The following is a 16,818-nucleotide window of genomic DNA, read 5'->3' as shown; positions in this document are numbered from 1 at the left end:
GGCAGAGCCCAGATGAGCTCCTTGGATGAGTAAGGGAAGTTATGTTCCTTGTCCATTTCTGAGATAAAAGCACATTTACTTATGGGATGAGTGCAGAGATTCCTTCTACCTCCCAATTTTAGAATCTGTAGAGTCAGCATAAGCTCATGCTTTTGGAGCGGACTTTTGAAGTAACAAAGTGCCTTTGTTACTGGAAATTCCACATGGATAGGCAGAACCCAGGTGGTGGATTTTATTGTTTTGCTGGGAAGAAAGGAAAACTGAAGCCCCTGTCACTTGCCAGTTAGCCTTGGTCTATCTCCAAACCAAACTTGCACTCAGTGAAGCAGATTAAAAAAACAATGGGGCATCTCTGGCTGCTGAGAAACTTCGATGGATATGCATGCAGAAAAGACAGCACAGTTTCAACCCTATTCTCACCTTGGGATTGGGCAGCAAGGCTTCTACTTTCTTTCTTCTTCTTCTTCTTCTCCTTCTCCGTCTCCTTCTCCTTCTCCTTCTCCTTCTCCTTCTCCTTCTCCTTCTCCTTCTCCTTCTTCTTCTTCTTCTTCTTCTTCTTCTTCTTCTTCTTCTTCTTCTTCTTCTTTTTTAAATTAACATATAATGTGTTATTTGTTCCACGGGTACAGACCTGTGATTCATCAGTGTTAAACAACTCACAGTACTCACCATAGCACATACCCTCTCTAATATCCATCACCCAGCCACCCCAACCCTCCCATCCCCCTCCCCTACAGCAACCCTCAATTCGTTTCTTGAGATTAAGAGTTTCTTACGGTTTGTCTCCCTCTCTGGTCTCATCTTTTTTCACTTTTCCCTCCCTCTGTCTTGTTTCTCAAATTCCTCAGATCAGTGAGATCATATGATAACTGTCTTTCTCTGATTGATGTATTTTGCTTAGCAAAATACCCTCTAGTTTCACCCATGTCATTGCAAATGTCAAGATTTTGGGGGTTTTGATGGCTGCATAGTTTTCCATTATCTATCTATCTATCTATCTATCTATCTATCTATCTACTCACATATTCTTTATTCATTCATCTGTTGATGGACATCTAGGCTCTTTCCATAGTTTGGCTATTGTGGACGTTGCTGCTATAAATGTTCAGGGGCACATGCCCCTTTGGATCATTACATTTGTATCTTTGGGATAAATACCCAGTAGTGCAATTTCTGGGTCATAGGGTAGCTCTATTTTGAACTGTTTGAGGAACTCCCATACTGTTTCCCAGAGCAGCTGCACCAGCTTGCATTCCCACCAACAATGTAGGAAGGTTCCCCTTTCCCCACATCCTTGCCAACATCTGTCATTTCCTGACTTGTTAATTTTAGCCATTCTAACTGGTGTGAAGTGGTATCTCATTGTGATTTTGATTTGTAGTTCCTGATGCCGAGTGAGGTTGAACACTTTTTCATGTGTCTGTTCATCATTTGGGTATGCTTTGTAGAAATGTCTGTTCATGTCTTCTGTCCATTTCTTGATTGGATCATTTGTTCTTTGGGTGTTGAGTTTTAGATTCTTTATAGATTTTGGATACTAGCCCTTTATCTAATATGTCATTTGCAAATATCTTCTGTTATGTTGATTGTCTTTTGGTTTTGTTGACTGTTTCCTTTGCTGTGCAAAAGCTTTTGATCTTGAGGAAGTCCCCATAGTTCATTTTTGCTCTTGCTTTCCTTGCCTTTGGTGATGTTTCTAGGAAGAAGTTCTTGTGGCAGAGGTTAAAGAGGTTGCTTTCCTCTAGGATTTTAATGGATTTCTGTCTCACATTGAGGTCTTTTGTCCATTTTAAATCTATTTTTGTGTGTGGTGTGAGGAAATAGTCCATTTTCATTCTTCTGCATGTGGCTGTCCAGTTTTCCCAGCACCATTTGAAGTGAAGACACTGTCTTTTTTAAAACCCTTGGACATTCTTTCCTGCTTTGTAAAAGATAAGTTGACAATAGAGTTGAGGTTCCATTTCTCTCTGTTCTGTTCCATTGATCTATGTGTCTGATTTTGTGCCAATACCATACTGTTTTAATGATTAGAGCTTTGTAATAGAGCCTGAAATCTGGAACTGTGATGCCACCAATTTTTTTTTTTTCCTCAACATTCTTTGGGCTATTCGGGGTCTTTTCTGGTTCCATATAAATTTTAGGATTGTTTGTTTCATTTCTTTGAAAAAAATGGATGGTATTTTGATATGGATTGGGTTAAATGTGTAGATTGCTTTAAGGAACTTAGACATTTTCACAATATTTGTTCTTCCAATCCATAAGCATGGAACTATTTTCCATTTCTTTGTGTCTTCCTCAATTTCTTTCATGAGTATTCTATAGTTTTCTGAGTACAGATCTTTCCTCTTTAGTTAGGTTTATTCCTAGGTTTCTTATGGTTTGGGGTACAATTGTAAATGGGATCAACTCCTCAATTCCTCTTTCTTCTGTCTTGCTGTTGATGTATAGAAATGCAACTGATTTCTGTGTATTGATTTTATATCCTGATGCTTTCCTGAATTCCTGTACAAGTTCTAACAGATTTGGAGTGGAGTGTTTTAGGTTTTCCACATATAGTATCATATTATCTGCAAAGAGTGAGAGTTTGACTTCTTTAACAATTTGGATGCCTTTAATTTCTTTTTGTTGTCTGATTGCTGAGGCTAGGACTTCTAGTACTATGTTGAATAGCAGTGGTGATAGTGGACATACCTGCCATGTTCCTGACCTTGGGGGAAAAGCTCTCAGTTTTTCCCCATTAAGAATGATATTTGCTGTGGGTTTTTCATAGATGGCTTTGATGATATTGAGGTATGTACCCTCTATCCCTACACTATGAAGAGTTTTGATCAAGAAAGGATGCTGTACTTTGTCAAATGCTTTTTAAGCATATGGTTCTTGTTCTTTCTTTTATGAATGTATTGTATCACATGATTGATTTGTGGATGTTGAACCAACCTTGCAGCTCAGGAATAAGTCCCACTTGGTCATGGTGAATAATCCTTTTAATGTAGTGTTGGATCCTATTGGCTAGTATTTTGGTGAGAATTTTTGCATCCATGTTTATCAGGGATATTGGTCTGTAATTCTCCTTTTTGATGGGATCTTTGTCTGGTGATAGGATCAAGGTAATTCTGGCCTCATAAAATGAGTTTGGAAGTTTCCTTCCACTTCCATCTTTTAGAAGAGTTTCAGAAGAATAGGTATTAATTCTTCTTTAAATTTTTGGTACAATTCCCCTGGGAAGCCATCTGGCCCTAGGTTCTTGTTTGTTGGGAGATTTTTGATGACTGCTTCAATCTCCTTACTGGTTATGGGTATGTTTAAGTTTTCTATTTCTTCCTGGTTCAATTTTGGTAATTTATATGTCTCTAGGAATGCATCCATTTCTTCCAGATTTGCTGATGTATAGTTGCTCATAAAGAGTTCTTACAATTGTTTGTATTTCTTTGGTGTTGGCTGTGATTTCTCCTCTTTCATTCATGATTTTATTAATTTGGGTCCTTTCTCTTTCCTTTTGGAGAAGTCTGGCCAGGAGCTTATCAATCTTATTAATGCTTTCCAAGAACCAGCCCCTAGTTTTGTTGATATGTTCTACTGTTCTTTGGTTTCTATTTCATTGATTTCTGCTCTGATTTTCATGATTTCTCTTCTCCTGCTGGGTTTGGGCTTTCTTTGGTGTTCTTTCTCCAGCTCCTTTAGGTGTAGGGCTATGTTGTGTATTTGAGACCTTTCTTGTTTCTTGAGAAACAAGAAACAAGCCTTTTTGAGAAAGGCTTGTATTGTTATATGCTTTCCTCTCAGGACCACCTTTGCTTGTCCCAAAGATTTTCAACAGTTGCAATTTCATTTCATTTGTTTCCATGATTTTTAAAAAAATTCTTCTTTAATTTCCTGGTTTATTCATTCTTTAGTAGGATGCTCTTGAGCCTCCATGTATTTGAGTTCTTTCCAACTTTCCTCTTATGGTTGAGTTCTACTTTCAAAGCATTGCAGTCTGAAAATATGCAGGGAATGATCCCAATCTTTTGGTACCAGTTGAGACCTGATTTGTGACCCAGGATGTAATCTATTCTCGAGAATGTTCCATGTACACTAGAGAAGAATGTGTATTCTGTTGCTTTGGGATGGAATGTTCTAAATATATCTATGATGTCCATCTGGTCCAGTGTGTCATTTAAAGACTTTATTTTTTTGTTAATCTTTTGCTTAGATGATCTGTCCATTTCATTAAAGGGGGTGTTTAAATCCCCTACTATTATTGTATTATTGTTGATGTGTTTCTTTGATTTTATTATTAATTGGTTTATGTAGTTAGTTGGCTGCTTCCATGTTAGGGGCATAGATATTTAAAATAGTTAGATCTTCTTGTTGGACAGATCCTTAAGTCTGATATAGTGTCCTTCCTCATCTCTTATCCTCATATCTTTGGCTTAAAATATAATTCTATAATATAAGGATTGAAGGATTGCCAGCCCAGCTTTCTTTGGATGTCCATTAGCACCGTATATTGTTTTCCACTGCCTCATTTTAAATCTGGAGGTGTTCTTGGATCTAAAATGAATTTCTTTTACACAGCATATTGATTGGTCTTGACTTTTTATCCATTCTGATACCCTGTGTGTTTTGATTGGGGCAGTTAGCCCATTTATATGCAGGGTAACTACTGAAAGATATGAATTTAGTGCCATTGTATTGCGTGTAAAGTGACTGTTACTGTATATTGTCTCTGTTCCCTTCTGGTCTGTTACTTTAAGGCTCTCTTTGCTTAGAGGACCCTTTAAATATTTCTTGTAGTGCTGGTTTGATCTTTGCAAAATCTTTTAGTTTTTATTTGTCCTGGAAGCTTTTTATTTCTCCTTCTATTTTCAATGACAGCCTAGTTGAATATAGTATTCTTGGCTTCATTTTTTTCTCATTTAATTCTCTGAATATATCATGCCAGTCCTTTCTGGCCTGCCAGGTCTCTGTGGATAGGTCTGCTGTCAATTTAATATTTCTACTGTTGTATGTTACAGAACTCCTGTCCTGAGCTGCTTTCAGGATTTTGTCTTTGTCATTGAGACTTGTAAGTTTTATATTAGATGACAGGGTGTGGACCTATTTTTATTTTTGATTTTGAGGGGGGTTCTCTGTGCCTCCTGGATTTTGATGCTTATTCCCCTCATCAAATCAAGGAAAATCTCTGCTATAATTTGCTCCCATATACCTTCTGCCCCTTTCTCTCTTTCTTCTTCTTTTGGGATCCCAATTATTCTAATATTGTTTCATCTTATGGTATCACTTATGTCTTGAATTCTCCCCTCATGATCCAGTAGTTGTTTGTCTCTCTTTTGCTCAGCTTCTTTATTCCCATCATTTGGTCTTCTATATCACTAATTCTCTCTTTTGCCTCATTTATCCTAGCAATAAGAGCCTCCATTTTTTTATTGCACCTCATTAATAGTTTTCTTTATTTCAACTTGTTTAAATTTTAGTTCTTATATTTCTCCAGAAAGGGATTTTATTCCTCCAGAAGGGGATTCTCTAGTATCTTCTATGTTTTTTATTCAAGCCCAGGTAGCATCTTTATAATCATCATTCTGAACTGTAGTTCTGACATCTTACTAATGTTTATATTGATTAGGTCTCTAGCAGTTGGTTCTGCCTCTTCTTTTTTTTTTTTTGAGGTGAGTTTTTCTGCCTTGTCATTTTGTTCAGAGAAAAACAAATGAATGAGAGAACAAAATACTAAAAGAATAACAATAGCCCCAGTGGAGAAATATGCACTAATGAAATCAAAAAAGACCTGAGACAGGGCTGCTCTCTCACTTGCCAGCCCCTCCCCACACAGTCTTGCATGTCCTACCTTCCAGAAAGTGGAAGTTTTCCTGTTCATAGAGTTGCTGCTCTTCTCTTCGATCTCCTGCTGAGTTTGTAGGGGTTCAGAATGGTTTGATAATTAGCTGAATTCTGGGACCAGATGAAATTTAGGTCTCCTACTCCTCTGCCATCTTGCTCCTCCCCCAAGGCTTCTACTGTCTTAATTTCTTCCTGAGAAAGGTATGGTGGAATTGTGGGGCCGGAAGGGACATTAGTGACCACCATTTGGCCCAGTCCTTTCATTTCAGAGTTGAACAGACCGAGGTCAGGAAGGAAAGCCCACTCAAAGGCATGCAGTGAGAGGCTAGCAACTCAGGACTGGAGCAGGTGTTGTAGCTTCTGCTCCAGACGAAGCTTTGTGCCCACAGTGCCTGTAATGCTGCTCTCATGTTTTCTGGTTGAAATTCATTGCTTCAGCTCCTATGGAAAGCCATTTAAGGCTCACATTATATGCATTCAAGACCAAGAGAAATGTGACTCTCATGAGCTCTGTGTTGGGGTCACTGAGCAAAAAATGGGGTCACGTCCACTCAGTATAGGTTGTGACAATGTCATCTTAGAACCCACTAAATGCATTCTTGAGAAATTACATGACAATTTCTGTTCTCTGAAGAACTGCTCAAAGCCAGAGAAGTGATGACAGCATTTATGAAGTTGTTCTGGTCCCACTTAGCAATCCTCACACGTGCAGCAGTGCTCACCTGCCTGGCAAGCCAAATACCCCAACATTGCATCATGAAGAGGTGAGCCTTCACGAAATTCATTGTGGAGGGCAAAATGCTGCCGAGGCTAAAAGTAGGAGGAACAGGGCCTGTAATTCTCATCTCTTGCTGAATATGAAAGAAACCACAGCACTGGAGATGAATTCCCTCCAGTTTGACAAAACCTGAGGAGTCTCACCAACATAGTGTACCCTCGAAAAAGCAACACCAGGAGACCACCTAAATTGCGGATTCATTTTTAGAGTGATAGAAATCAAGCAGGATGAAATAATATATTGTCTAGAAATGCACTCATTTGTGATAAAACTTTTATTTTTAAAGCAGGAGAATAATTTAACAGAATTCAAAATGGTAGTTGTATCTGAGAAGGCCTTAGGGAAAATTTGATGGGAGAGACACAAGAATTGGTGATGACCTTGTTTATAAATTGTGTGGTGAGTCAAAAAAGTGGGGGAAAGGTAGGGTATTAAGCCAACTTCTGGATAGAACTTCTGACTTCACAACAGTCTTGTCAGCCTTTATTAAGGAAGACGTCTTATTCCAATAATTAGGTAATTTACTAGCAAGAAAATACTCTATATTGTTTAGGAATAAAAATCCTAAAATAAATGAAGCCATGTACCACAGTGCTGCACTGATTCTTGCTCTGTAAATGATCATCATAGCTACTCATCTTAGATGGAGTAAGCTGGGAGACTAGGAGTGGAGAGTAAAAACTGAGCTGCTGTATGCAAGAGATGACAGAGTCCTTAAAGAAAGTCTTTAGGTAACAAAATAAATGCAGTAAGAGGCTGCAAAATGGCTGCTGTGCTTCTAGGCAAAAAGTTACAATTCCAGGTGGGAAGGGAGTCAGGGAGAAAAGGTCATAGGGTTTCAGATTCTGGTTGTGTGGGGCCTGAAGCATAAAGAGTGTGCAGGGCTCTCATGTCTGTCTATGCCCCCGGTTAACTCAGTGGATAGAGTACTCCTATATGAAATGGAGATCCATGATGCATAAATAAACCAGAGGGTACCCAAGTCTGGCATAATTGACAAGAATCAAAACCCAAGTCAAGAGAATCAGAAGGCAGTTATGGGAAATAAAAGGGAGGGAGGCTTATTTTTTCCATCTTTCCTCTAGAGCCATAAACATGGATGAAGAACCTGGGGTCAGCTCTAATAGGCCTGGGCATTCCCATCAAGGGAAGGGACCGGTAGACTATGAGAGCCTCACTCTAAGCAGTGGCTGTATGCTAGACTCGGTCTTCCTGCTTAACTTCTGTTCTTGGAGTTCCTAGGGTACACCTGGAGGCAATTCTGTGTCATTGTATGTCTACCAAGTGTGAGCTTTCCTCTTTAATGCTAGCTGTTTTGTCTGGGCCATACAATCATCTGTGCCTTTATTTCTCAAGCATTTCCTAGATTCCTCTTGAAGCTACTATTAAACCCCATTCTTCAAACCACTTAGCTGAGCCCAGACACCCTCTTCCAGTTTTTCTAACCCCTCTTCCATGGGTTGAACTCTGCTCTTCTTATCCCCATTAACTTTCCAGGGTTCTGCTTTACACTGGGTGGAATATAGGATTCCAACAGCCCTGGAATCCCCAACACTCTAGAAACACATGCCATCCCACCTTGGGCTCTTTGTATACCAACCCTGAGTTTATGGGTCTATCTGATAGAAGTTGTGATAGAGCCACTGATTACAACCCTGGAGTATTTATATCCTATACCATAGTCCTGTTTTCCCACAAATTTCTCTTTGCTGTGTGTATTGGTTATTACTAACCCAACAGCACTTCCTCCCTTTCATTGTCTGCTATAGAAACCCCAATTGTTTAGTTGATTGGCCGAAATTCCTTGATCCTGGGAGGGCAAGCTCCTGCTGTAGCCCAAATGAATGAAGCATGATTGCCCTACAAGGGTTACGGTGCTCTTGTAGCTCTTGTAGTTTCTGGCAGATGCCATACAGCCAATCTTCTACATTTCCTGAGTGAAAGGCATTTGGAAATTCCTCTCTACCTCTCTATCCTCTCCCTATCTCCTTGCCTGGCATTCTATATTTTCAGGAGGAAGAGCAGCCATGCTGCAAACTTGTATGATGATGAAAGCCAATGCAGTAAGGACATCTGAATAGGAAGAAAGAGTCTGATGCCCGAAGGCATCCTTGAGTGGCTGTCAGCCTTGAGTTGCCACCTGCAGGCTTACCATAAGTAGGGAAATTAAATTCTTCTTTGTTTAGTTTTGGAAGTCTTGGAATTTAGGTTGTTTTCTGACAAAAGGGAAGGTTCTTGACACAGAGGAAGTTCTCTCCTGTTGAAAAAGTGCAGTGGCCTGAAGCCTGATGGCTCCTAACAGAATTCATAGGCACTTGGGGGTGTGAGGGGGGTGTTTTGTTTTGTTTTGTTTTCTGGTCCTAGGACAAAGACAGGCATGACCACATGGGTTGATTCTTTAGCACGGAGGTAGCTGAGCACCACTGTGATGGCCAACAGCATCTAAGAGTTCTTGGAAAGATTGTCCAGGCTGTCACAGATCTTGCCAAGATTTTTCAGATCCCCTCAGTACTCCCCTTCCTGCTACTTTATGAGGATACATATTACTCTGCCAGGAAACACCAGACTAGCCTTTGTAAAGGTGGTCCAGGAATCGTATGAACCTCCTATCAGTTAAGTCCCAGGGTTGCTCCTTGGTTTCAAGGCTCAGTGGGTGGCAAGGGAGTGTCTCCTTCCCTGAGGGAGCTCTGAAGTCAGGACTGGGAAACGGAAAGCAGTGCTGTCACTGAGAATGTTTCCCTCAACTTCTCTCACCAAGAGCTGGGACCGTGGGAGCACTAGGAGCTTGTGAGGGTGGGAGTGAGCAGCTGGTGGGGACAGCAGACCTGGTGGGATGGAGCTCGAGGCCCGGAAGTGCCAACTGCGGCGGGCCCAGGATAAAAGAAACGACCTTGTCAGCAGGATGTGTGGTCTAGCACCAGAATTGGTAGATACTCCACTGAAACTCTTCAGGCTAAAACTAAAAATACCCTGGAGACAGACAGAAATATGGGAAAACATTTTTATGTCCTTGGGGCGAAAGGAAGGCTTTCTAAAACAAGACGCACAAAGCAAATACCACAAAGAATAAAATAAATTTGATGTGAAAAGTGTTAAAATTATGTTTCACCAATGATAATATTTATAATACATAAGGTACACAATTAGAAAATTAAAAGTGAGAATCTAGGATACATAATGTACTCCTTAAGTCAATAAAAAGGAGACAGACCTACCAATAGAAAAAGGCCACAAATGAAATTTGAATGTATATATATAGTAAGAAAAGAACAAGCAGGGGAAACAGTGGGCAGAGGGAGAAGCAGGCTCCCTGCTGAGCAAGGAGCCCGATGTGGAACTAGATTCCAGGAAACTGGGATCATGACCTGACCCAAAGGCAGACGCTTAACTGACTGAGCCACCCAGGCATCCCTGTATTTTTCCTTTTATATTTATTTATATTGCATGTTTTATTTAAAAGAACATATTTTATATGCAAATATAAAAATTAAAAAGATGCTGATCTTCACTAGGAAAGTGCAAAAAACCAAAACAAAGAAAGCAAAACTAAAACAAACCAGCTATTTAACCTCCACTGAATTGACACAAATTATAAAATTTGATAATATTAAGAATTGACAAGGATGTGAAGAAATGGGTCCCTCATATTTTTCCAGTAACTTGATACTATCTATTTAAAATATTCCACCATTTGACAAAGCGATTCCCTATTGCAGGACCCCTGAGAGAACTTTGCAGAGGTACAGAGGAGGGGATACAAAACGAAATTCATCACAAAATTGTTTATGATGGATAGTAAAGAACCGGAAAAAAAAAACTACCAAAGTTCTATCAACAAGGCTACAGCTGCTTTAAAGAAAGCTGTGGGGCTCTGGGTGGCTCAGTTGCTTAAGCGGCCAACTCTTGATTCTGACTCAGGTCATGATCTCAGGGTCCTGGGATCAAGCCCTGAGTTGGGCTCCCTGCTCAGCTGGGAGTCTTCTTGTCCCTCTGCCCCTCTCTCTGCTCATGTTCACTTGTGCACTCTCTCTCTCAAATAAATAAAATCTTTTATTTTTATTTTTTTAAAGAAAAGCTATGGTCACTAACTGTAGAAATATTTAGGTAGAATAGGCTGACTTCCTATGTCATTATAGAGAGAGGTTTCTAAAACATATTGCTGAGGTAGAAGAACAAGCTGCAGAATTATAAAAAGGGTAATTAAACCTCCCCAGCCAAAAACCCCAAATGCATTACCATCTGCAATATTTCGCTTTTTAAAAGGAAAGATGAATTCACATAAACACATGTTACATGGATAGAAGCTGTAAGAGCTATAAGCAAATAATGCAGCATTTATGAAAGGACAGAAGTCGGGTGAAAGAGGAGGCTTATGTGGAACGGCATGGAAGAAAGAAAGGAACTGATGCGTTCCTGATACACGTCATGAAAGAGAGATGTGGTACAGAACCTCTCACGAAGAGAGATTTCAACCAGAATTTCGTTGGTCATTTCATTCTGCGAATTATCTCTTGGATTACTGAGAAATTAATCTTATGGAGCAAGTCGAAAGTCACTGCGGGTGTCTCCCCTCTCTGGAGCTCAGTGAAAAATTGGTTATTAAGTGAAGGAGGCGGATATGGTGCAAGCCGGGGCTGTGTTAGTTCAGCTCATCAAACCTTTACTGAGCACTTTCAAGGACCAGAACTGGAAATGATTCAAGTTCTCAGGCACCAGAGAACAATGATTACTATGGAACAATCCTTCATTCCAAAGTGCCTTTTTCTAGTAGAGGAAAAATTCCGTACCATAGGATTGTCAGTATTAATGTGATATGTAAGGGTATATTTGCAGTGTTCTGTGAAAGCCCTGGAAAGGAGGACTAGCCCCGCCTGGGCTTCCTGGAGGAGAAAGTGTGAGGGGTCTTGTTGGATAAGTGCCAGCTGGATTTGGTCAGGAAGGTGGGAGGAGCCATACGTTCAGAGAGAAAGATGCTGTGATGCTGTTTGGAGTGCGGGGCCCCAGGAGCCCCTCAGCAGTGCTTGAACACAGCAGCGAGGGGACTGACGAGCTGTGGGTGGAGACGGGGATGGTCATGAGGGCTTTGGGTGTCACGCAGAAGAGCTTCGACTTCATTCTCATGGGCAGTGAAGAGGGTTAAGAAGGTAAGTGCGCTGGTCAGATTTGGGTTTCAGATGAGTCACCCTGGCATGGTGGTGTTACAGTGTATTTGAAAAACTCATCTTTGGAGTTAGGAAGGCAGGTCGGGAGCTAATCTAGGGGGTCTACATGAGAAATGACGTAAGGTCCCTACTTCCTTAGGGTTCGCAATGAAGAGGGAAAGGAAGTCTGGGCTTAGATAATACTAGGCCTGGTACAGTAGATTTTTTTTCAAGTCATGAGCTTCTTTTTTAGATTTTATTTATTATTTGAGAGAGAGAGAGAGAGGGAACAAACATGAGCTGGGATCGGGGTGGTGGGGGCGGGGGGTGGTGTTGGATGCAGAGCAAGAGGGAGAAGCAGACTCCCTGCTAAGCATGGAGCCAGATGCAGGGCTCAATTCTAGGACACTCAGATCATGACCTGACCTGGAGGCAGATGTTTAACTGTCACGAGCTCCTTGACAAAGCTTTGGAAGCCCTCAAATTGAGTAAATGAGAAAAAGAAACCACCTAAAGAATCCAATATGGCTGTTCTGGGAACTCCTTAGTATCTTTAAATCCAGATATTTAAAAGGAGAGCACAAAAATATATATATATATATATATAAACAAATAAATAAGCTGTGCATTCCTGGAGGAGAGCATGGCGCATAGGAGGTGCTCAATAATATTTATTGAGAAAATGGATGGATGGATGGATAGATGGATGGATTGAAATTTCCTAGGGGTAAGATCTAAACAAATAGTTTCAGCCTGGGTAATATCTTACATGAGTATTGTAGAAAATGCTAAGAAAGAACAACATGGACATTTAAGACTATTTTTGGAAAACAAGGGTTGTCCTTTGTGGACCCTCCAACTCAACAGCCTCTGGTTTGGAGCTGAAAATGAGAGACTGTAGGAGTAGAATGGTACCGAGGTGGCGAAGCGATAGGATTGGACGATACCACATAACAGGTCTAAAGGACCACATAGCCTGCAAAGGCATAGTACGTTACCTCTCTGGGTAATGACAGAACCTTAACGAGCTCCTGTGCCCATCTCTGTGGGGGCTTCATCTCGCACGGGTTTGGGTAAACTGTGCTGGAGATTCCACACTACTGTGTCATGCTTTGTGCTGGAAGGTTCAGGAGTCATTTCCTTCATATCCCGATGGTCAGAAAAATCATATGGCCCATTCCCCTCACAGGTGCAATTCCCACATGCCAAGAAGAGGAGGTGTGCTGGGAAAGGCTGTCTCTAGAAGTCCTTACCAGAAGCTCAAATGAGACTTTATTTGAAATGTACTTCTCTTTCCTTTTATATCAAATTATGCTCTGCATCTGTATCTCTTGTGTTATGGCCTGTACTTCTTACATACTATGGATTCTTGCAACATCAGGGCTTTCTTGTGGAATGGGGTTGACGCTGGTTCTGGGGTGCTCTGCTTAAAGTGAATATATTTAAGGAAAGCCTTCCTAACCTCCTCTGGCTCCGACTCATATTTTATTTTATTTTAAGATTTTACTTATTTGAGATAGAGAAAGAGAAAGAGAAAGAAGGAGAGCACAGAGGGAGAGGGAGAAGCAGGCTCCCTGCTGAGCAGGAAGCCTGATGTGGGGCTTGATTCCAAAACCCTGAGATTATGACCTGAGCTGAAGGCAGCTGCTTAACCAACTGAACCAACCAGGTGCCTCCTAAAACACCCTCCATATTTTTCTGTGGCTGATGCCTCTAGCCAGTAAACTTAAACAATATTGTTTTATGCCTTAAGTTTTAAAATGTTTTGTACTGGAACTTTGGTCTAGAATGGCCAGCATGTGGATGCAAGATCGAAACAGGAATTCCAGGTTATAGGTGGACCTCAAACTGCAGAAGACATGTCCTCTCATTGAGGGCCTTTGTCCTTCCCTAATTTCTTGCTCCTAAAACAAAGAAGACTTTCTGTTACAGACTCTGTTGTTCTTCCCAAATTCATATATGGAATTCACCCCTAATGTGATGGCGTTTGGAGATGGCTTTCTGGAGGTCAAGTTAGGTGAGATCATGAGGGCAGGGTCCTCAGGATGGGATTAGCATCCCTATCAGAAGAGACAACAGATGGTTTGACTTCTCTGCCATGTGAGGACACAGTGAGAAAGTCGTTCTCTGCAAGTTAGGAAGAGGACGCTCATGAGGACCAAATCAACAAGCACCTTGATCTTGAGTTTCTCAGACCCTAGAACTGTGAGAAATACATGTCTTTTGTGTAAGTTTTGATTTGTGTGTGTGTGTGTGTGTGTGTGTGTGTGTGTCAGCCCAAGCTGAGAAAGGCACTGTCACACTAGAGGGATTCTGTCATCCCATGCTGTGTGTCCATCCTTGGTCATCACAGGAACCCATGCACTCAGTCCCCAGTGTTCTCTGCCCACCACATCCTCCCTGCCACCCACGGTGCCCGAGGACTGCGTTCTCCTTCCACTGATGGATTTCCCAGGAGCTGCTGTCACAAGGCTTTTTGTTGGGGAGAGAGATCAGAAAGAAGAGAATGCTAAACTAGAAATTGCCAAATGTCTCCTTGTAACTAGAGGGAAGGGACAGATAATGACATATATTAAATTTTATCCCAACATGATTGCCAAAGTAATAATCTATTCATTATAAAAATCCAAACAACACAGAAGTATAGAACATAAAAAGTAAAATTCCCTCCTTGCCACTTTCTTGTTGATGTTTTGCTCCCCACTCACCACAGGTCTCTGCCATAATGGGGAGACAGTAATACTTCCAGATGGCCTCCAGACTGTATATGTATGTGTGTGCATGTGCACATTCACACGGCAGGTATATACACAAATAGAAGGTTTTTGAAAAACCAGAAATATTATTCAGCATTGTGTTTTATTTCATTTAAAACTACATCATGAGAATATGCTTCCATGCTACTGTATACAGATTTATTCTGTTCTAACAACTGCACAGAATTCTGTACTATCATGTTCCATGATTTGTTTAATAATTTTTCTTTTGATGGACCTTAAAAACTTTGTTTTTTGCCTATTACAAATAATGTCTTGGTGAACATTCTCATTCATACATCTTTGCCTAGTTGTTTGAATATTTGTCTTAGCTCAGTTTGCCAAAGCAAAATACCATGGACTGGGTGGCTTAAAAACACACATTTACTTTGCTTAGTTGTGGAAGCTGGGAGTCTGAGATCAGGATGTCAACGTTGTTGGGTTCTGGTGAGGTCTTTCTTCCAGGCTAGCATGTGGTTGCTTTCATTTTGTGTCCACAACTGGAAGAGAGTGAGGGAACTCTGGTTTCTTTATTTTCTTACAAGGACACTAATCCAGCTTTACAACCTCCTCCAACCATAATCACCTCCCAAAGGCCCTACTCATTGGGGGTTAGGCCTTCAATATATGAATTTTAGGGGAGTCACATTCGGTCTATATTGATATTCACCAGGAATGAAGACATAATGTGTTTTTATAGTATTTCTTTGATTTTTGTACTATTCCAACCTTGGACAATGAATTGGTAAATTTCCCCATCTTCTTCTATGTTCTGAAATACTTTAAGTGTATAAAATTTAACTAGTCTTTTCAGGTTCCCCAGAACACCCCCAAACTCTTTGGGTCTAGTGAAGTTTTTTAGTGATGGACATTTGCCATTTTAAGTTATCTTATGTTATTGGACTATATGATAAACAGTGTTCCCCTCCAGATGTTTTTGTCCTTGACAGTTAAAGCTTGTGTGCTGTATTGGATCAATTTCACTTAGACTTGCCCTTGTGGAAATTGGTCAGTCAAGTATAAGAGCAGAAGAAAAGTTGTTAGAGGTTAAAATATCCTTGTTGGTTTATCTCCCTATTTCTGTTAGAGTTCAAGGAATTTTATCTTATTTTTATTTAAAAAATTTTTTAAAAAATTTTTTCAGTGTTCCAAGATTCATTGTTTATGCACCACACCCAGTGCTCCATGCAATACATGCCCTCCTTAATACCCCCTACCAGGCTCACCCATCCCCCCACCAAAACTCTCACTTTGTTTCTCAGAATCCACAGTCTCTCATGGTTCATCTTCCCCTTTGATTTATCCCAATTCATTTTTCCTTTCCTTCTTTTAATGTCCTCCATGTTATTCCTTATGCTCCACAAGTAAGTAAAACCATATGGTAATTGACTTTCTCTGCTTGACTTATTTCATTCAGCATAATCTCCAGTCCTGTCCATGTTGATACAAAAGTTGGGTATTCATCCTTTCTGATGGCTGCATAATATTCCATTGCATATATGGACCATATCTTCCTTATCCATTCATCTGTTGAAGGGCGTCTTGACTCTTTTTACAGTTTGGTGATTGTGGTCATTGTTGCTATGAATGCTGGAGTACAGATGGCCCTTCTTTTTACTACATCTGTATCTTTGGAGTAAATACCCAGTAGTGCAATTGCAGGGTCATAGGGTAGCTCTATTTTTAATTTTTTGAGGAATCCCCACACTATTTTCCAAAGTGGTTGCACCAACTTGGCATTCCCACCAACAGTGTAAGAGGGTTCTCCTTTCTCCACATCCTCTTCAACACTTGTTGTTCCCTGTACTGTTAATTTTGTCCATTCTAACTGGTGTAAGGTGATATCTGAATATGATTTTGATTTGAATCTCCCTGATGGCTATGATGATGAACACTCTTTCAGGTGTCTGTTAGTCATTTGTATGTCTTTTTTGGAGAAGTGACTGTTCATGTCTTCTGTCCATTTTTTGACATGATTATCTGTTTTTTTGGTGTTGAGTTTGAGGAGCTCTTTATAGATCTTGGATATCAGTCCTTTGTCTGTAGTGTCATTTGCGAATATCTTTTTCCATCTCTGGGTTGCTTCTTTGTTTTGTTGACTGTTTCCTTTGCTGTGCAGAAGCTTTTGATCTTGATGAAATCCCAAAAGTTCATTTTTGCTTTTGTTTCCTTTGCCTTTGGAGACATGTCTTGAAAGAAGTTGTTGTGGCCTATGTTGAAGAGGTTACTGCCTATGTTCCAGTCCTTTGAAATATGCCAGTGGGATTTTGATTGGGATGGCTTTGAAAGTATAGATTGCTCTGGGCAGTATAGACATTTTAAC

Source organism: Mustela nivalis (genome assembly GCF_964662115.1).
Source record: "Mustela nivalis genome assembly, chromosome: 12".
NCBI classification, from domain to species: Eukaryota; Metazoa; Chordata; class Mammalia; order Carnivora; family Mustelidae; genus Mustela; species Mustela nivalis.
Note: the sequence above shows the minus strand (reverse complement) of the source record.